General features: G+C 44.5%; 1 protein-coding gene across 3 annotated transcripts in view; it reads left to right on the forward strand.

Annotated features, from left to right (window-relative positions):
* LOC147901849 (uncharacterized) overlaps positions 1-6,873 on the forward strand; it is an 86,154-nt gene extending 79,281 nt beyond the window's left edge. For all 3 annotated transcript variants that reach the window (XM_087374887.1, XM_087374888.1, XM_087374889.1), the window contains one exon: positions 6,397-6,873. The gene's annotated coding sequence lies outside the window, so the exon portion shown is untranslated. The remainder of the gene's footprint in view (positions 1-6,396) is intronic.
* Positions 6,874-22,086: the final 15,213 nt, after the last annotated feature.

Genomic DNA, 22,086 nt, shown 5'->3' on the forward strand with positions numbered 1-22,086 from the left:
ACAGTTAGGTGCCCACAAGCACAGTTAGGTGGTGGAAGAGCCACATAGGATGATTGAGAGAATGTAGGAGCAGATTGAGGAGCTCTGAAGTCATCAGTGATGTCAGTGAGCATGTATGAGGTGCCTACTTAAGGACCTCACTCTTCTTCATTCTACAAGCAAGTAATGCAAGTATTCTGAGTTTGTGTCCACTCTTTCCTTTCCTTTCAGTTTACCAACAGTGCCCCACTGAGCATATGTAGACTCTTTGTCCAAAGGATCCCTCCACCTTGCTGTCTGGAGCCTCAGCCTAGGTGGGCACCTCCTTCAAGCATAGTCTGCAGCTATCAAGGGCTCTTCTCTTTTCCTTGGTGAGGCCCAGAAGATGCTGGTCTGCTGTTCCTTGCTGCTCCTTGGAAGGCTGCTCTAGGTGATGCAATATGAGGCCCAAGGCCTCTCCTTTTATAGGGGCTGAGCCCCCCCAAAACCAACCGACTGCAAGGGGGAAAGTGGTTGACTTTCTGCCCCCCCCCCCCCCCCTTAGCTGACTTTTACTGGCCCCTAATGGGACGACTTTGTGCAGGCCGCCTCCTATCCTATATAAGGGCCAATGCCAGGCCCCAAAGGGCAGCCCATATGGGCCCCTTCCCTTGGGTAGATCTAAGGCCAGTGTGTGCCATGGCCACCACCCCTGCCTTTTTCCTTGTCCTGCAGCGCCTCTTCCAGGCCCATAGCCTGTGCCAAAGATCCATACAAGACTGTACAGTCCCTGCCTGCAGTCTGTACGCTTGCTGACATCATCACCAGGACAGCGCCTCCGTTCTAGCCTGTTTTCCCTCTAGATGTGCTGTCCACATGACAGCCTTGCTGCTGTCCTTATGGCTGCAGGTAGTTACTTGCATCCATTGGATCACCTGCCTTGTGAATAGGTATGATGTGGTAATGCAGAAACCTTTGTTCAACAGTTTGGCTAATTTCCCACCTGTGGGTTAGGAGTGCTACTTGAGAGAGAGAGAGAGAGGTTTCTCATTGCCAAAGCACCAAGTTGAAGCCCAAGTCAAACTGTGCTTTCAACTAAAAACGTGTGTCTTTCCCAGACTCCTGCCTATAAAGCTAGGCATGGGTATGGCAGTCCAACGTGGATCGCAATGGTTCGGATATCTGATTCAAATGTTCATCCATAAGTAAGGCCTTTATTTCAGAATCTTCTAATACATCAGCTATCCTATTAACCCGAAAGATTGATGTCCACCCCTATTTCGGTTCTGAACTTTCTTAACCTGTCTCATCGAAAGATGTCAAATGTGTCATGTCCAGAAGATCAGTCAACCAAAGAGAATCTGTTTCAATTGTTAGTGAATCGGAAACATCACATTATTTCCTTGTGTAATGTGTGTCTACTTGCCTCTACTTTAAACTTGAACTTTTAAGTTGAATGAATGATGATAAAATTTGAAGGCTGTACTTACAAGTTACTACTTATGTAGGGTGTAGGCTTGTGACCACTGACTTGTCACCTGTAGGCTGTATGCTCGCAGCTCCTACTTGTGACCACTACTTGTGTAGGCTGTAGGCTTGTGACCACTGACTTGTCACCTATAGGCTTGTGACTTGTCACCTATAGGCTGTATGCTCGACTTGTCACCTGGCTGCGAACCTGTTATCTCTTGAATTTTCAGAGTGCCCACTGTGTATGTGTGTATCTGAGGTATATGTGCACTATGCTTATTATGTAATATATGTATATATAATAATATACTTTATATAAAATACATATCTATAGGCATTTCTAGACGAAACGCCTGTTAAATTTTAGAAACATTTCTAGAAACACTGCCTTCAAGTCCAATTCCTGAAAACTTCCGTCAGGGCTCTGATACCATGTTAGAAAATTGATTTCTCACAGAGAGGGTATCCCAGAGCGGAAGACTGATAGTTAGCCCAGGAATTACACGCGGAAGTGCTTCACTATGGAATTAATGCTTCATCAAGTGTGTGTACTTCACAACATTCATGTGTATGTGCAGACTAGCAAATAGACTGTGCTCAGAGACAAATATAGAAGCAACACTTTATATTTCCGTCGGTCTACAAATTGGACAAGATACACTACTAAAAGGTTCTCCTCCTAAATGGTTAGTACCTCTGGATCTCTGAGCCCACGTGCCCCACTGAGCATATGTAGACTCTTTGTCCAAAGGATCCCTCCACCTCGCTGTCTGGAGCCTCAGCCTAGGTGGGCATCTCCTTCAAGCTTAGTCTGCAGCTCTCAAGGGCTCTTCTCTTTTCCTTGATGAGGCCCAGAAGATGCTGGTCTGCTGTTCCTTGCTGCTCCTTGGAAGGCTGCTCCAGGTGATGCAATATGAGGCCCAAGGCCTCTCCTTTTATAGGGGCTGAGCCCCCCCAAAACCAACCGACTGCAAGGGGGAAAGTGGTTGACTTTCTGCCCCCCCCCCTTAGCTGACTTTTACTGGCCCCTAATGAGACGACTTTGTGCAGGCCTCCTCCTATGCTATGTAAGGGCCAATGCCAGGCCCCAAAGGGCAGCCCATATGGGCCCCTTCCCTTGGGTAGATCTAAGGCCAGTGTGGCTGGCTTGCCATGGCCACCACCCCTGCCTTTTTCCTTGTCCTGCAGCGCCTCTTCCAGGCCCATAGCCTGTGCCAAAGATCCATACAAGACTGTACAGTCCCTGCCTGCAGTCTGTACGCTTGCTGACATCATCACCAGGTCAGCGCCTCTGTTCTAGCCTGTTTTCCCTCTAGATGTGCTGCCCACATGACAGCCTTGCTGCTGTCCATATGGCTGCAGGTAGTTACTTGCATCCATTGGATCACCTGCCTTGTGAATAGGTATGATGTGGTAATCCAGAAACCTTTGTTCAACAGTTTGGCTAATTTCCCACCTGTGGGTTAGGAGTGCCACTTGAGAGAGAGAGAGAGAGGTTTTTCATTGCCAAAGCACCAAGTTGAAGCCCAAGTCAAACTGTGCTTTCAACTAAAAATGTGCGTCTTTCTCAGAATCCTGCCTATAAAGCTAGGCATGGGTATGGCAGTCCAACGTGGATCGCAATGGTTCGGATATCTGATTCAAATGTTCATCCATAAGTAAGGCCTTTATTTCAGAACCTTCTAATACATCAGCTGTCCTATTAACCCGAAAGATTGATGTCCACCCCTATTTCGGTACTGAACTTTCTTAACCTGTCTCATCCAAAGATGTCAAATGTGTCATGTCCAGAAGATCAGTCAACCAAAGAGAATCTGTTTCAATTGTTAGTGAATCGGAAACATCACATTATTTCCTTGTGTAATGTGTGTCTACTTGCCTCTACTTTAAACTTGAACTTTTAAGTTGAATGAATGATGATAAAATTTGAAGGCTGTACTTACAAGTTACTACTTATGTAGGGTGTAGGCTTGTGACCACTGACTTGTCACCTGTAGGCTGTATGCTCGCAGCTCCTACTTGTGACCACTACTTGTGAAGGCTGTAGGCTTGTGACCACGGACTTGTCACCTGTAGGCTGTATGCTCGACTTGTCACCTGGCTGCGAACCTGTTATCTCTTGAATTTTCAGAGTGCCCACTGTGTATGTGTGTATCTGAGGTATGTGTGCACTATGCTTATTATGTAATATATGTATATATAATAATATACTTTATATAAAATACATATTTATAGGCGTTTCTAGACGAAACCCCTGTTAAATTCTAGAAACATTTCTAGAAACACGTTTCTAGAAACACTGCCTTCAAGTCCAATTCCTGAAAACTTACGTCAGGGCTCTGATACCATGTTAGAAAATTGATCTCTCACAGAGAGGGTATCCCAGAGCGGAAGACTGATAGTTAGCCCAGGAATTACACGCGGAAGTGCTTCACTATGGAATTAATGCTTCATCAAGTGTGTGTACTTCACAACATTCATGTGTATGTGCAGACTAGCAAATAGACTGTGCTCAGAGACAAATATAGAAGCAACACTTTATATTTCCGTCGGTCTACAAATTGGACAAGATACACTACTAAAAGGTTCTCCTCCTAAATGGGTAGCACCTCTAGATCTCTGAGCCCACGTGCCCCACTGAGCATATGTAGACTCTTTGTCCAAAGGATCCCTCCACCTCGCTGTCTGGAGCCTCAGCCTAGGTGGGCACCTCCTTCAAGCTTAGTCTGCAGCTCTCAAGGGCTCTTCTCTTTTCCTTGATGAGGCCCAGAAGATGCTGGTCTGCTGTTCCTTGCTGCTCCTTGGAAGGCTGCTCCAGGTGATGCAATATGAGGCCCAAGGCCTCTCCTTTTATAGGGGCTGAGCCCCCCCAAAACCAACCGACTGCAAGGGGGAAAGTGGTTGAATTTCTGCCCCCCCCCGTTAGCTGACTTTTACTGGCCCCTAATGGGACGACTTTGTGCAGGCCTCCTCCTATCCTATGTAAGGGCCAATGCCAGGCCCGAAAGGGCAGCCCATATGGGCCCCTTCCCTTGGGTAGATCTAAGGCCAGTGTGGCTGGCTTGCCATGGCCACTACCCCTGCCTTTTTCCTTGTCCTGCAGCGCCTCTTCCAGGCCCATAGCCTGTGCCAAAGATCCATACAAGACTCTACAGTCCCTGCCTGCAGTCTGTACGCTTGCTGACATCATCACCAGGTCAGCACCTCTGTTCTAGCCTGTTTTTCCTCTAGATGTGCTGCCCACATGACAGCCTTGCTGCTGTCCATATGGCTGCAGGTAGTTACTTGCATCCATTGGATCACCTGCCTTGTGAATAGGTATGATGTGGTAATCCAGAAACGTTTGTTCAACAGTTTGGCTAATTTCCCACCTGTGGGTTAGGAGTGCTACTTGAGAGAGAGAGAGAGAGGTTTCTCATTGCCAAAGCACCAAGTTGAAGCCCAAGTCAAACTGTGCTTTCAACTAAAAACGTGCGTCTTTCCCAGACTCTATAAAGCTAGGCATGGGTATGGCAGTCCAACGTGGATCGCAATGGTTCGGATATCTGATTCAAATGTTCATCCATAAGTAAGGCCTTTATTTCAGAACCTTCTAATACATCAGCTGTCCTATTAACCCGAAAGATTGATGTCCACCCCTATTTCGGTACTGAACTTTCTTAACCTGTCTCATCCAAAGATGTCAAATGTGTCATGTCCAGAAGATCAGTTAACCAAAGAGAATCTGTTTCAATTGTTAGTGAATCGGAAACATCACATTATTTCCTTGTGTACTGTGTGTCATGATGGCATATTTTACAGGTGTTCACAACTGAGGTGTTGTGAAAGTTTTGCAACTGCCAGGTAACTATGCTCCCTATCATCATCATTTCCTTGATAGAGGCAGTGTTCCGGGGTAGCACTAGCTGTGGCATTGACAATTGTGTGCGATGTTAGGTTTCAAAGGCAGAGACTGTAGAACTCTCTCTTGAACCAAGCAGCTCTATTATAGTCTCTTGTTATAGCTAACCCTTAGCTTCGTTTAATCTGTCAATCCGAAATACATATTTCATGGGCTTGCCCCTTTTAGATGTTGACGTGTTTTCTGTTATTGTGTATCATATGATTTAAGCTGTTTGAAGACCTTGCTTTTAATCTACAGGATGTTTAAAGATATTTTATGTTGTAATGCTTGAACTATATTGGGGTACTCATAGGATTGGGGGAGATTGTCCACCTTTAAGACACAGATGTTTCCTCTTGTCTATGTATCTTATCATTCGACCTTTATTCTTCAGAAATTCTCAATTTATCAGATTCATATTCTAGTCCTCTTTAGATATTATAGTATAAGAAGACACAAATATGAACATATTCTGTATAAATTATAAGCAATTGTATTGTGGTCTGTTCAACTAGCACGAGTATAAGATGTTTCTTGCTACTCCGGGATGGAAAGATGGGTATCAAAACTCTTGGATGTGAAGATATTGGTTATCTTGCGACTGAGGATTCAGAAACGAGGAATTGAAATACCGCTGAATATATTTGTTTTGAGCGCACTCTGTCATTTGTAATTGTGGTGAGTGCATGCAACTGTCAAACTGCAAATATTTAGGTAAACGAAAGCTTTGTACCCTCTTTAGCGGAACTTATGTTCTGCTCCCCTTGGCCTTCACCATGTGGAAAAGCTAAGACAATATCTTGGTGTTTTGATGAAATTAGTTCATGGGGTGAAGGCCTGTTTTCTTTTTTTCTTTAAAGAAACTTAAGACGCCTGGAGTTTTCGACTTCGTTTTACTTTCAAAGAAAAGATCAGACACTCAAAGTTCGCTGCTCTCTTTGCCTGTCCTGCTTGAAAGGCCTTTAAGAATCCTTCGTGGTTTGTGGGATCGTGTAATTATGCAGCTGTCTATTCTTTTGCTTTTCAGAGACCAAGCAACTGGTATAGTATTCTCAGTCATTTCTCGTAATCTTATCTGCATGCAGGTCATTCTCTTGGTTCTAATGTCGTGTGCATGGGGAGCCCACCTGAGCATCTCAAAAGATCTAAATAGTACCATGCTGTGGATTACCTGTACAAGTTTAAGTGGTGGAAGGCATTGGTGGGGTTTGTTCATCTGCACATAGGGTTGTGTGAAATTTTGGTCAAGCTTGTTAAGTTAATGAGGTTTGTTGCTTCTGGAGGGCCTTTTCCAGGTCCTATTTATGCCTAATTTAGAAATTCCAATTTCAAAAAGCATGTATGTAGGTACCCCAATATAACCTATTGGAGAGTGGTAGTTTCTCTTTGCGGTCTGATTTCAATTACCATGTGGATTTGTAAGAAGATCCTGTCATTCACTCTTCCTCCATCTAGTCTAGGGAATGATTTGAAACTATGTTTTATGGATATATCATGGTATAACAATTCATGTAGCTTTCTCTTCATACAACAAATGAAAATAAAATTTTTGTACTATCTTAACATAGGCACAGGTATCCCAGGTGCTGCAGACCCATCTGTTGCATGAGAGAAGTTTGAGATAGCTGGTAGCGTAAAACAAGGGAAAAATGAAAGCTGTGCTCTTTGTGACTATGCTCATGCAATATATATTTGCATCGTTCTACAATGATAAAACATGATTCAATGGAAAAAATCATAATAAAAAAGAAGCTTCGTATGCCTTTAAAAGTCAGGATTCATTTGCATATGGGTGCCCTCTCTAGTTAATGATCCCATTGTAATCTGTGAAACTGAACATTGGGTTGATCCTTTCTTCAAAAAGGAAGGTTAGTGGTAACATCCCTTTTAGATAATGTCAGGAGAGCAACATGAGGATATCTTGCCAAGAAATGCTGGAAGTGGTATCTGCAAATTCACGAAGCTCTTGCTAATTATCCCATGTAAATAAAATCTACAGGTGCACTGTGATGTTTCTTACAAATCTTCTTATTATTTGTGTTAAACTTGGACAATCAAGTATGGGTGCAGAAAACATTGGTATGATTTACAATTGAAAAAGAAGGTGCTCAATATTTTTAGGGTTCTATGTTTTTGAAAAATTATCTTACTTAAGAGCTTTCTACACCTGGTGAGGCTAGATTCTTTCTTTAATAGCAGCCATTTGCGATGACCGCATGTCAATGAGGTGCATAATGCTTTCACATTGTGTATTTTTTGCGATCACACAGATTCACAATATGATGGATTGCCCATAAACATTGAATCATAGGGAAATGTTAAAACCCATTTATTGATGCCTCAACTTTGATTGTTGTTAATTGTAAAAAAGGAAGGTTTCTTCTTATCAATATTTGCATTATGAAGTGCATTGTCTAAACCACTTTCCATTTTACTTTTGATCAGCCTCTTCTATCTCTTTTTTATAATATTCAAGCTTCTTCCTGTGTGCGAAACACTGTAATGGATACACAGCCATCAATATCTTCATTACAACACCACTTCGGTTGCACCAATGGAGTGACGTAGATCCTCAAAAGGCAATAGGATATTGCATGCTTGCTCAACTTTGTGACTCCTTGAGTTGCATTGACTCAACTGTGCATGCACAAGTCCAGCTTTGCACCTTCAATTGTGGACCTTTGCTTGTCGCTATGTTATGCCACAATTTTGTCTTGGTTATGGACCTTAGCTTGCAACTATGTTATGATGCTAAGCTTCATTCTTTGTTAGACAGTGAACTTGTGACTACCTTATGCCATGAAGTTGAACGTCCTTCACAAACAGTTCACAGGAACACTTAGGTTTATGTTGTTTCAAAGCAACAATTTTCACTGGCCTTACTAATGACTATGTTATTCCCAACAGCATTAGCTTCAACATTGGTTGTGTACCAATCGATGGTGTTTTATAAAGTTGAGTTCCCTACATCACCCCCTCATTGCAAATGATGATAGTGTCAATGAGTGACTTTGTAGAACAAAGGTCGGCATCAGCTGCTTTCAAAGAATTGGTACCTTTGCTAGCCTAAGAGAAAGAGATGGCGATTTTGGAGACAATGTCTTTGTAACAAAAGGGAATGGCAAAGGAAAATTGGCAAAGCAAGACGGATGAGAGCTCAACAAGGACATATTGACAAAGATTGTTGAAGCAACCAAGCCAAATCCATCAAAGATAGAAGCAACAAATGTCATCATCAGGGATTTGTTTGTTGCTTTGGTGATCGAAATATGTTCGGTACTCGTGGCACTCGTGAGGGTGAAGATTGATACACATGCAGTGGTGCATCAAAGCATATGTCAAAGACCTAGGAATGGTTCTAATTGCCCCCGAATAGGGTCCTAGTGGCAACATGGTGGGAGATAGCCGAAGTTGCAAGAGAAAGTATTGTGGTCTTCAAGGAAGACAAGGTCCTCATTCGATCCCAAGCCATAAGGGCAGAGATTGCCAAAAACTTGCTGCGACGCATCCATCTCACATCAAATTAATCTCAACATAGGAAGGCAATAGATATGGGTACAAAACATGTGAAAAGTATGTTTTATTTATCAATAGGCCAAATTTACTTATAAGAAGAGAATCCCAAGTGATGTCACATCACTCAGCTTTAGCCTATGCTTGTTGTGAGTCGGTCCTCTAGCTTCTTTTGCTAGCATAAGAATTTGAGGGTCACTAATGTCCCTTTTAATAAACATTGGGTTTTAAACACCACCAAGATCTACAATAGCCAATATTGAATGGAGGGTCTAGCGAGGTCTTTGACAAAAGATACAAGACAGGACTTCACTTCACGAGATTAATCTATAGTCAACTACCTGCTCAACTTCATGATCTCTAATTTTCTATTAAGAGACATCTATCAATGAAATACTATGACATCTAACAAAAGAATCCTGATGTATTGTCAGAGTGAGGACATAATTGTCCCATCAAATCATCTCCCCTGAGCTCAATGCAAGCAAAATTCATCAATTTATAGGACATCCTGGAATCGTAAAGTACACAAGTTATACTAAGCCGAATCAAAACCCTAGTTAGGATTTTTACAACTTACTTTTTCCTGAATGCATGAAATCCCCCAATTTAGGGTTTTTACACATTCAAACCAAGTACAAATTTGATCCAAAGGGCTAGCATAGTAGTGACAAATGCAATAGATTTAGTGGAGGAAAGGAGTCAGCTAATGATACACAAGATGATTGGGCATTCATTGCACAATATAGCTATAACACTTCTATTCATGATGTATGATTTCATTGTTAGATGCACATTTTTGGTATTTTATTAGTAGTGCTAGGAAGCACATGAATTCATAGCGAGATTTGTTTCCTTCTCTTGGGTCTGCTGCCCCTCAAGGAGGTATAGTTACATGTGCAAACAACTCCTCTTGTCTAACAAAAGGAGTTGGAAAGGTTGGTCTCATTGATGGAAATGGTGCGAAAGTTACAGTGTTAGATGTTCTATTTGTGCCTGAATTCAATAAGAACTTATTGTTAATTCTAGCCATTGCTAGGACATGCCAACTTGTGAAATTCGTAGATAACAAATGCATGGTTCACGTGAAGAGTTATGGTGATGCCATGATTGCCTCATGCACAATATAGCATAGCCTTTATAGGCTACATGATATGAGACATTGGCAAGCACATGATACATGCTCAGTTATGACCATATATGTTATGATAGATGCGCAACTATGGCATGCTTGCACGATCACTTGAATTTTGGTAGTTTGTTGCATCTAAATTTGCCACAGCTTGAGGCCCCCACTAGGGGTTGCATTTTGGGAAAATGCAATGGGCATCATTCCCAAAGGATGAATCAACAAGGGCTATCAAAAAATTATAGCTATTACATAGTGATCTATGCCATCCTATGAGGACACCATCTATTGGGGGATACTGCTATTTTGTGGCCTCGATTGATATACCTCTCTTTTATGACCTTAATTGACTATTACTCTAGATTTACTTAGGTATACGCAATGAGAGAGAAATTTGAGGCTTTTATGCATGTTTGATACTTTGTTTCCATGATTGAAAATGTGTCAAGATACAAAGTTGGTATCCTTTGTACATACAGGGGGGGAAAGGGGGGGGGTCCTTTGTACATATGGGGGGGGGGGGTATATATCGAATGAGTTTCATGTATACATGGTAGATAGAGGCATCATTCATCAATTTATAGTGTCCTATGCACCTTAGCAAAATGGTGTGGCTAAGAGGAAAATAGATCTATCATGGAGATGGCAAGAGCATGGTGAAGGATCAAAGCATGTTTAACAAGTTCTGGTTGGATGTAATTATGTGTATGACCTATGTGCTCAACAAGATGCCCTAATAAAGGTTTGCAAGTGATTGCTCCTTATGAATTTTGGACTCATAAGAGGTCTTCAATAGCTTGTTTCCAAGTGTCTGAATGCCTTTCATATGCTCTTGCTTGAGCAACAAAGGACTAAGCTATGGGATGTAGCTCAAAAACCAAGGGTTAGGCTCTACCATCCAGCCACTAGGGAGATTTTGATTAGTAGAGATGCTATTGTTGATGGGAACTCAGCTTATCCTTTGGTATCTTATCGAAAAAAAGAATATTTTATGCCCCTAGGATGTGATATTGATTGCATGCTTCATTTGTACAATATGCATCTACTAGTGTGGAGACTTTTTGTGTTCATCAAGGTGATAATTTATGGCCCATAATAGCAACAAATCACCCTATTTTTCCTTATACACAACCTGCTATTTTACCCACAAATTAGCTTATGCTTGAGGTTTTTTTTTTTTTTTTTTGGCATGAGGCCATTATAGAGGAATTGTCACAATAACAACTATTGAAGCATCCAAATGAGTGCTTAAATGGGTGGTAGACCTTCTTCTCCTTCTCAAGCCTCTTTCTACGCTCATTAATGTAATGACTAAGCTTATGACAATAACTGAATTTTGCTTTCTTCTAGGATTTCTCCCTGGGGCGCTAACTCAATATGTATTATGTTACTACCTTGGTCCAAAATCTAGGGTATGGGGGCAAAAGGTCCATATAGAATATGCATGATTTTCCTTTAAAAAAAATCAAATATGCAAGGGAAAAATATGAAAATCTCATGTCCCCCCTCCCACAAAATATAAGGTATATACCTTGAAAAATATATAAGATTTTAAGATTTGTACATATTTTTCATAGTATGTGAGGCCCAAGGGGGGGTCTTTTGGATGAGGGGGGGGTAAAAAAAAAAATACACTAAAATATGAAAACCCATGTCCTTTCAAATTAATGAAAATTTTCATGTGTTACCTAAATTTCAAGGTGTAAAGACATATTTGAAGCTCTTTTAGTGTAGAACACAACCATGCTAATTTAACTAATTTCTACTCATGGCATATTGTTACATTCATCTCATAATCAAGATTTTGGTAGGTATTCTTACTAAAGTGAGTTGGCGCCCCTCTTTCTTGGAAACCTTGCCATTGAAGTTGCTTTTGCATCATTGATGTTTTGTGCTTTGGTGTCTAGTGATGCATTGCTTGCAGTTGAATGAGTGTTGATGCTCATTGTTGCTTCATTGGTTCTTCTTTTTATAATTGTTGTGGTCAAGTTGTGTTTTTCTCTGTAGCATTGCTATTTTGAACTTTACTAGCTTGCATCGTTCGTTGGTAGTGTCTGCTCACTGCTTGCTTCCTTGTGGCTTGTAGTCTCTTGTAGTTCACTGATATAGTTGGTATAGGTTGAGTCAAGTTGGGATGTTGTCAACGGAGAAAGAATTGTCTCCTTGCCAAATAAGGCTCTGGTTAAAGATAAAGTGAACCCAAGTGAAAGCTCATAAGGAACGTGTGTAGTCTCGACGATGACTCGCGTGTCATGGGGATCTTGAAGGAATGCCAATGGAGCCTCCACTCCAAGCTACTCATTGTGAGAGCAATGCAAGGCATGAGCCGTCTGCATGTGTCACTCAAGAGGCTCCCGAATTGTTGCAATGTGTTTCCACAAGAGATAGAGGGAAGGGGGAGAGGGGAGAAGAGAGGGGAGAAGGGAGGGAGAAGGAGAAGGGAAGAGGAGAGTGAAGGGGGATGGAGTGGCAAACATAAGGGCACTACAAGAGAAACAAGTGAACACCCAAAACACTCTTGGAAGAGAAGAGGGAGCTTGTATTCCAACTTGTGCAAACAACAATGAAGACCAAAGTCAACCATTTGGCCTTTTATACATGTCACCTTTTGAAGGGAGGGCCAACCCTTTTCCTTTTAGCACTCGCCCTCTCTTTACATCATTAAAAGGCTCTTGGATCCGTAGGGTGCCAAGGCATATTGCTGTTCTTTCCATCTCTCCTTAATAGCAGAAATAGCACTTATGTTCACCATATAAGAGCACTTGGGACAAGCTTGGAATTAGGAGGTGTTCATAACCGGCTCCCAAATAGCGCTTGTGTTAGACTCATGCCTCCAAGCCCTAAACTATTTGTACGAGGCTCAAAACCTAGAGTGGCTAGGCTTGACTCTCGTGAGACACCACTTAACCACAACTTGCAGCTGGAACCTACAACTTGTGAGCTGGAACCTGCAATCTGTGCCCGTTGCCTGCAATCTTTGACCTTGGGGTATTTGGGGCTGAAACTCCTTGAACTTGTACTATACAGCTTCCATGGCTGCAACCGTTGAAGTAAATCATGAATCCTAATCACCTCTAATCCTCACTGATTACCCTGCATTCGGAGACTGTACTCCGTGGATGTTAACATGCGCCCCTTCTCGCTCTACTGAGCCGCCCTCGAATCAGCCGTGCTGGAGGAGGTGTGTGGTGAGGACTGTTTGTAGGACTACATAGTAGTCTAGCTGGCGTGGAGTTAGCCGAGTGAGATATGAGTGATACTTCGAAAAGTGGGTGGCATGCATATCCTTGTACATACGGATGTGGTGTCCATGGAGATTGCGAACGCAGAGGTAGAGGCAGAGGTCTTGAAATCACGTAGGACCGATGTCAGGGTTGCAGACAATCTAATTTGTCAGATTGTGGAGGTGGTCCATCGATGGGACGACTATGGGCAGAGAGGTCATGGAGGAGTAAGAGGAGGAGGCGGTTGAAGTGGACCGCTGCCACGATGGCGAGATCGGGTACCGAGCCATACTTGTTGTTGAATGAACTGAGGCGGAAGTAAAATCCACCTTGAGTCATTTCTTTGGGGAAGTTGTACTTCGAAAAATTGTACAACATATTAGGGTTTTTTTGCTGGAGCTCTTGGAGTTCCGCCCAAGTCCATCATCGTTCCATTGGCATGTACAGGGGGTTGATTCGGCAATTGACATGGGCACTGTGGTAGTACTGCCAAAACTACTCCCTTTTGAGGAACAAAATGTGCCAGTGAGGCTATAGACCGACATCGGCATCGGTTCATGGGATTGGAGCATCAGGGGGGCGAGGTGGTATCCTCTTGTGCGCTTTGGATGCACGCATCGCTAGTCATCGAAAGACTGGGTGATGAATTGTGTGAGGGGGCACACCTCTAAGATTTTGTAGAGGTGGAGGTGGGAGCCCTCGAGTTGGCGCTTCCAATGGTGCATAAATGCACTATCTGGAAGTTTATGGAATGACTGCAAGTTGGGGCGCCACTGGACATTTTTGGGTGGGGAGGAGGGAGGAGCTTGCAGATTCGTCATCTTCAATGGGCATGGGTTCCGCCTCCGCTGTGCCTATTGGTGTTGTATCATCGGTCGTCTGGCTCTTCAGCCTTTGTTTGGTACTCCTTTACTCTGTTTATGGTCATTAGCCCTATGGCTTGGGTGGCAACCATCATTGTGTGGCTGTCGTGCACAGAGAGTTGTGCCTGGAGGAGTGTTGCTGACAGTTGTGAGGCCTGTTCTTGCCGCCTTTGTAGAATTATTTGTGCCACTTGTGGGAGCCGCGCCATTGCTTTGAATAAGTTTTGCTCCATCTGGTCGGCCCGAGAGAGCTACTCGGATGACATGTGGCTGTAGCCACTTGGTGCTCAATATAGTGGGGCATGCTGCAAAATTGTAGAGCCTATGTGAGGCTTGCCCATAGATAGGAGGAGGTGCCGGTGATGAAGGAAGCGGTCTCTTGAGGATCGGCCATTGCTGAGGCCGGGACCAGGGTGCAATGGGAGTTGCTCGTGTGGCTTGGGCTCCTGGGTGGAGGCCAATTGTGACCGATTTATCATCTAGGAGAAGATGGGCTCTTGTTGAACATTTTTTCCCTTGTCTTAAGGATCCGCTCACTTAAGTCATAGTTGCTTAGGAATTCCTGCATCTGTCGATCCTCGTATTGTGCGAGCAATTGACTTGGGTCTAGTTGCGCAAGAAGGCCGACCGGAGTGGCACTGGGCTCTATTCTCGCTCGCTTGGGATTGACCTTTGCTTCTTCCTACTTGGTCTGTGCCGGTCCCGTTGGCAAACTTTTCGACCAACCCGTAGTAGCCGATAGGCAGATGCTGCTGCTGCAGCATGTGGTAGAGAATTGGCATGTAGAGAATTGGGTTGCCGATGACCTCCTCGTGTGTTTTGAGGTCATCCCTCATTTGATTGCAAAAATAATCTGCTCAATTTATGACGTGGGGGTCTACCAGCCGCAACAAGATATTCGGCACGATTGACTGGTGGTGGTCGGTGTGCCTTACTTGTGTCAACCACTGCAGAGCCTCTTTCCACCTTTGGCTTGATAATTTCTATGAAGTGGATGCACCCTTTGTTGGGATATCTCAAGGTGTATGCCTCAGGCACACCTTATGTTTCTATGTGTGAGTGCTAGAGGCACAGTTAGGTGCCCACAAGCACAGTTAGGTGGTGGAAAAGCCACATAGGATGATTGAGTGAATCTAGGAGCAGATTGAGGAGATGATTGTGGAGCTTTGAGGTCATCAGTGATGTCAGTGACCTTGTATGAGGTGCCTACTTAAGGACCTCTCTTTTCTTCATTCTATAAGCAAGTATTCTGATTTTGTGTCCACTCTACTCTTTCCTTTCAGTATTCCAACATGGTATCAGAGCCATTTCATCCCCCTTGAGCCCATTTCTGCCACATCATCTTCTTCTTCTTCACCATCTCTCCCTCTTCTTCCAAAAATTTGCTTGAGCTTGTTCTCCTCCAATTCTCACCCATTTCCCACGCCCTTCCAGCTAGAGATCCCTCTTGATAGGGTGAATTTCGGGCTGCAAGCAATTGGAGAATAACCCGCGCTGCTGGTCGCCATTGCACGAAAATCGTCGATCCTTCTTCCTGCAAGTTCTCTGCGCCTGCTCTGTCTTTGTCTAATTCCTTTCAGGGCAAGCTTCTCCATACCTAGAGCTACCTTGTGCTGAAATCTGAGCAGTAATGGCTGCATATTGAAGGAGAAAACAGAGAAAAACCAGTCGACTTTGTTCAAGAAGGTGAAGGCGACCTGACGCGTTTTTTTGCCTCTTCTTCCCAGAGGATCTACTGTGGTATACCAGCTTTCTTTTGCCTCAGAAAGCCCCCTTTCTTTTGCTTTGAAGAGTGTGATATGAGCCCTCCAAGTTCAGCTCTCTAGTTTTGACAGTTTTGACATACTTTTGAAAATGATGCTACATAAAATGCTACTCTAGCATTTCTGGTCTTTTGAAGTTTTCAATAACTTCACTACAAGTGTTGCTTCAGTTTTGTTTGGACTTGCTAGACCTGGTTGTGATTGGAAAGTGGTTATTTCATTCACTCCTATGAAGCATGCAAAAAGTAGCATCATTGTTTGAAAACTAGTCACTACTATTTGCTACATCAAGTGCCTATACTTTGGAAGTATTTCAGTTCTTTTAGCCCTGTAAGAGAGAAGACACTACCCAATACCTGGGTTAGAGCCTCTCATGGCTTGCTTCTGCAAAATATGTGAAAAGCCAAAACATAAAGCAATGTCTTGTTATGCTACAAAGAATGAAAATGCCAATCTGACTTCCTTGTTGAAGATTGCCAAAACAATGGTTGCCAAAAAGGAAGCAACTTCAAAGAAAGAAAATGCAAATCTACTTACAGTTGAGCCTCCACAAGATGAGGCATCCTTTGAAGATTATGCATTATAAATCATCTCTATGTATGCTCCAGATCTCTCTTTTTATGTCAAGGTACTCAGCCTGGATAGTCCTCCAAAATGAATGAAAATAAACTATTGTGTGTTGTGTGTTTTGTAAACACCTCTGGTCACCTTATGATGTAGGCCATGTGTATGTTTTGTTCCATGGTACCTTCTACAGACATTGTGTGCATGTACATGTAGGGGAGATAACCATTGGAAGGTCTGTTTGTATCCCTTTCTGTTTACCTTACACCCAAGGGAACCCTTGCTAGCATGAGAACCTAGCCATAGATTTATCCTTGACCACCATGAGATGGCATGAGAAACTATGAGACTAGATGTATCCTTGACATAGCCTGAGGCATTTCCTCGAGGGGGGTTTGTTGGGATATCTCAAGGTGTATGCCTCAGGCACACCTTATGTTTCTATGTGTGAGTGCTAGAGGCACAGTTAGGTGCCCACAAGCACAGTTAGGTGGTGGAAAAGCCACATAGGATGATTGAGTGAATCTAGGAGCAGATTGAGGAGATGATTGTGGAGCTTTGAGGTCATCAGTGATGTCAGTGACCTTGTATGAGGTGCCTACTTAAGGACCTCTCTTTTCTTCATTCTATAAGCAAGTATTCTGATTTTGTGTCCACTCTACTCTTTCCTTTCAGTATTCCAACACCCTTTGCTTTTCTTGCAGTCGTAGTGGCAGACTTTGCTGAGGGCCTCCATCTTCTTCTTCATTGCATACTTGTCGTCTCCTGATGATTGACAGGCCTAGGGCAGCTCGTACTACATCCTGATTAAGGTGGTAGTAGTGGGGGGTGCCCGTTGCATCTTGAAGGACACCCACATTCATATTGGAGTTGTAGGCTTGGAGGAACTCTCCCAAGAGCCTCATGTCCAAGTGGCACAGAAGGTGATTTGCCACTGCGCTTAGAGCTGCAACTGATAGTTCTTCTTGCACTCTTGGCTCCCTTAGTGCCGCATAAGCTACTGCTGTGTGGTAGTGGAGGGTGTAATCATGACCCTCATAGGTGAAGCGAGAGTGAATGGCACGTGCATCTAATTCTTGGAGCCAGGCCTCCTCAAGCGATGAGTGCATTTGTGAGCGCATGACTTTGTACTCTCCTTCTATGGGAGTCGGGGTGTGTTTTCTTTGTTAGATATCAATGCTCCACTCTCGTGTGTAACTACTGTGTAACTACACGGGAACCAGATAACTCTACTTGTAAGCCCCCCATATGAGGAGAAGGCATTTGAGTAGCTCGGTTATCCAGTAGGTCCTGGTTTGGACACCAGATGGGGGCCATGTGTGGCGTGATGGCTAGACGGAGTTGGCACACTGCCAACTAGGCTACATGCAAGTGCGGGAAGGCATCCCATGACTAACCGCATAGAGGGTAGACGGAGCATTTCTTGAGGTAGCCCACTCTTGGGTTGCGGGGCCCGTTTGGAGCCCCAGATGATCCCAGATGACTCTGGGCCGAATGGAGCCCATAGGTTAGTTGCTCTATTTTGCGCACCGGTTCTATCGTGTGGTCGGTGGCCTATTTCGGGACCGACCCCAGTCGGCCATTTTGGGCAGACTGGGTCGGTCACCCAATTGGGTCTAACCGACTACGACTGGTGGCTATATAAGAGCAAGCCCATGAAGCCCATTTCATCACTGGCTATAGCAACCCTGATTCCTTAGCATCCAGCCTCCATCCTCTATTGTGTCCAGCACGCCATCGAAGCTTCTCACACAGGAGCTCACGGTTGGAAGGCAGCACCATCTATTATATCAGTTTTACAGTAATCAAATTTTTGATTCTCCATACTATCTATTTTTCTCTCTTGCGTACAAGATCCTGTTATCTGTTGAGCACAGACGTATTATTTTCTTACATTCTTGATGTTTTTGAGGGGGGCGTGCCTGTTGTTGTCGGACCTCACGTAGACACTTCCTCCTCCCCTTACAAATCCTCGATTGGGAATTCGAAGGACATGCATATTGTGTTAGAGGGCGTGCTTTGTGAGTTGGAGGGACCAATGGCCTATAGAATAGGAGGTCGAGGGTGGAGTCCCAGCTCTATCTTGAATTCAAAGAATTCGTTTTTCGGATTCATGGGGAAGAATGAGGGTAATTGAGTGACGAGGGAATCGGTGGAAGAGGAAGAGTTGGACATAAACTGATTGCTGGATGGCTGTGTGGAAGAGGGCAGGGGGCTATGAGAATTCTGATAGAATTTTGGCAGAGTTTGGGGGAAACTGCTATGTTGATGACTCGGCGGGATAGGGCTACTTTATATAGATTTTTCTATCCCCACGGTTGGCGGGATATGGGGATGGCGACAATCATCAGGATCTTTAGATGGTGACGGTCGATGGGATATGGGTATGGCAACGGTCATCGACGAAGGGATCTTTAGATGGCAACGGTTGGCGGGATCTTCAGATGGCAACGGTTGGCGGGATCTTCAGATGGCAACGGTCGGTGAGATCTTCAGATGGCGACAGTTAGTGTGATCTTCTAATGGTGACGGTCGATGGGATCTTCAAATGGCGATGGTCGGAGAGATACGGTAATGGCCACGACCGGCATGATGTGGATGGTGACGGTTGGCGGGATACGATTATGGCCGTGACCAACATGATATTTGGATGGCGACAGTCGTTAAGATTTGAGGATGGCGATGGTTGACGAGATCTTCAGATGGCAATGGTCGGTGGGCCCATATAGTTATGGCCATGATCGACGTGATATGTGGATGTCGATGGTCGGTGGGATACGGTTATGGCCATGACTAGCGGGATATGTGGATGGCAACGGTCGGCGGGATCTATGGATGGCGACGGTTGGCAGGATCTTCAGATGGCGACAGTCGGTTGGATCTTTGGATGGTGACGGTTGGCGGGATAGCGCTACAGTAACTACCGGTGGGATACTATCTGAGAAGAGTAGGGAGAGGGAAAGAGGGGGAAAAGTGGGAAGGAGTGCGAAGGTGGGAGGGAGAAAGGAACGGGTGCAGTGTACCGATGAGAAGTGGGAAGGATTGTGAGGTTAGCGTGGAAGATTGCGAAAAAAGGCAAAAGGGACGTACTGACCCTAATCCCCTAGTGCTGACTGTGGATGTGTGTGTGTATGTGTAAGGCAATGACTTGTGGGCTCTGGGTGCATCGGGTGATATGCCTACCCTACTGACTCACCTAGACCTGGACTCGTCAATCATGAGGAGTGTGGTGTAGATGGACGTCTTGTTGCCACATAGCGCGTTAAAAGACATGTAGAGCATATGTCCAGCTTGTGTCTTACCTTGGATGCTAGAGGTACATTGGTGGTATGACATGTCATCACAAAATGGTCCTTTGTCATGAGAGAAGCGGGTTCTTGTGTGACTGCCTTTGACGCAGACCTTTGCTCTCGTGAGTCGGATGGCACCATTAGAGATGGTATGCTTGTGACTACCTCGAGGGTTTTCGTTCAGATTTGGAGGGAGGTTCTTGTGTAACACCCCACATTATAGGGGTCGGGCTCCTTCGTTGCCTTGGGCAATTTTTGTGTTGAGTTGGACGATTCATGGTAATAGAGCACGTTCAGGATTCTAGGACTGGTTTGCTGCAGTCAGTTCGTCAGTAGGTTCTTGTGGTTCTGCATCTCGGGTCGACACAGGTTCTTGTGTTGCTACCTTCGGAACCTTTGTGGTTTGTAACTTAAACTTTAGCACCCAAACAACCTGCTTGCCTCGGTCCTCCAAGAGCTTGGTGGGGACCCTGTCGTTTGGGGGGATGCTACGGTTGAGGAGTTGGATTGGAGCCTGGAATTTGAAGTGCGGAATGGCGGCGTATCCTTCTTGGCATAAATGCTTTCGGTAGAGATGTCTCTGGAGTGATTAGGGACTCCTGTGCTCCTTGGACTCCCTCTGGTCGTCGGTTCTGATTGAAGTAGCATTGAGCATAGAGGATAGCCTCTTGTACTTGTTGTTCATGACTTTCTTGAGGGGAGGATGGCAATGGCGACGAAATGGGCAATAGCACCAGGTTGCCATTGTGGTTGGCCTTCTGTTCCCTTCCGGGTTGGACTCTTTTCGGGGGGTTGGAGGTGGATGGGGCTTCCAGTCCGCCCTCTCGTAGAACTTCTTTTTCATGGGCCAATGAGGGTGAAACTAAAGGAGTGGAACTTGGTCCAGATAGTGGGACTACCACAGTTCTACCACCATTTTTGAGAAGCTGTCTGGGCGCGCCAGTCGATTTGACAGTTCATGGTGTAACCCTAGGTCCTTCCCAATATGATATGTTTGTCAATTGCTTCTATGGGGAGAACATAAAAGCGTATTTCTACTACTTGGCGGACAACTGTTAGACTTAAGTTTACAAAACCCAAGGTGCTTATGAGTTGGTCGTTGATAGCCCTTACTATACTTGAAGCGACGGTGAGGTTTAGGGGTACTTGTAGCTTTTCCCATACCTCATGGGAGATGAAGTTGTGGCTTGCTCCCAGATCCATGAGTGCTCTCATGTGCATGCGCGGGCCATGCAGTTGAACATGCAACCTAGCTGGTTGTATTGTTAGCTCATCCGCTTGTTCCGACTGTTCCAGCGTTGCCTTAAGTAGTGTCATTGTCTTACCTACTCTCGCTTCTTTGATCGCTTGGCATTTCATCTTGGCTACCTTGTCCTTGAGTCCTTTTTCTCTATAGATGGCTTGAAGGTTAGATAGTGTGAGTCGTTCGGAGTATCTTTTTAATTTTCTCTTGTTAAGGTAGCCATCCATTTCTATTCCAGCAAGGGTGCCTATTCGGCACACCCCTTGTGGAGTGATATCAACCACACGGTAGGGATCCATACCTCGGTACTTGAGCTTACGCTTGGTATTGCAGAGGCTATAGAGGAGTGCCAAATCTCCCTCTACTAGGTCTTTGTTTTTGAGGTTGCGGTCAAACCACTTTTTGCATCAGGCCTTCTCCAACCAGAGAGAGTAGGTTGCACACAACCTTGTCTCTTCTAACCTTACCATTCTGCCAATGCATTCTCTGTAAGCCTTTCCTTGATGGTAAGATGGAGGCTAGGCATTACATACTCCATCTGCATCACCGCCTCCACCCCAAAGGTTTGTTGACAAAATTTGAGGCCCAATCTGTCTTCTATGTTTAGGATCCCTAGCCCCCCTAGCTCTTTGGAGGGACAACAATACTCCCATTTGACTTTGGCTACTTTCCTTGTCCAAGGGTCTCCACCCCAGGGAAACTGAAAATTTGGCAAAATAGATAGCTCCATCACCCGTTTTGACTCTTCCTATTCTTTGTCCGAATTCCTCCCTCCTGCCTCGTGAGTTACTTCTTTGTTGACGTTGTCCAAAGGATCTCTAGTGGAGCCCTCTTGTCCTCTGCTTTTTTCCTGAGGCTTCTTTGGGGCAATCCTTGGTGAAGTGACCGAAGCTATTACATACAAAGCAGGCCTCAAAGTATGTGCCAAAGTGTAGGGGAATAGTTTTGAGCCTAGCACCAACATTCACTACCATATTTTTAGGTGGGATTTTTGAGATATTCCAGCCAATGCATAGACTTTGTTTGATGCTCTACCAAGACCTCGCTTGCTGGGAATGAACAAGGGGACTCCCAACTGGCTGCTACTAGCGAGGTCCCTGAGATTGTCCCATAGCCAGTTGGGTAAACCCATGAATTCCACCCACACAAGGTGAACCTCCTCCAAGGATTTCATTGAGTCGAAAAG

This window comes from Dipteris shenzhenensis, chromosome 5, assembly GCF_047967505.1.
Source record: "Dipteris shenzhenensis isolate YYH24624 ecotype China chromosome 5, Dip_SZ_1.0, whole genome shotgun sequence".
NCBI classification, from domain to species: domain Eukaryota; kingdom Viridiplantae; phylum Streptophyta; class Polypodiopsida; order Gleicheniales; family Dipteridaceae; genus Dipteris; species Dipteris shenzhenensis.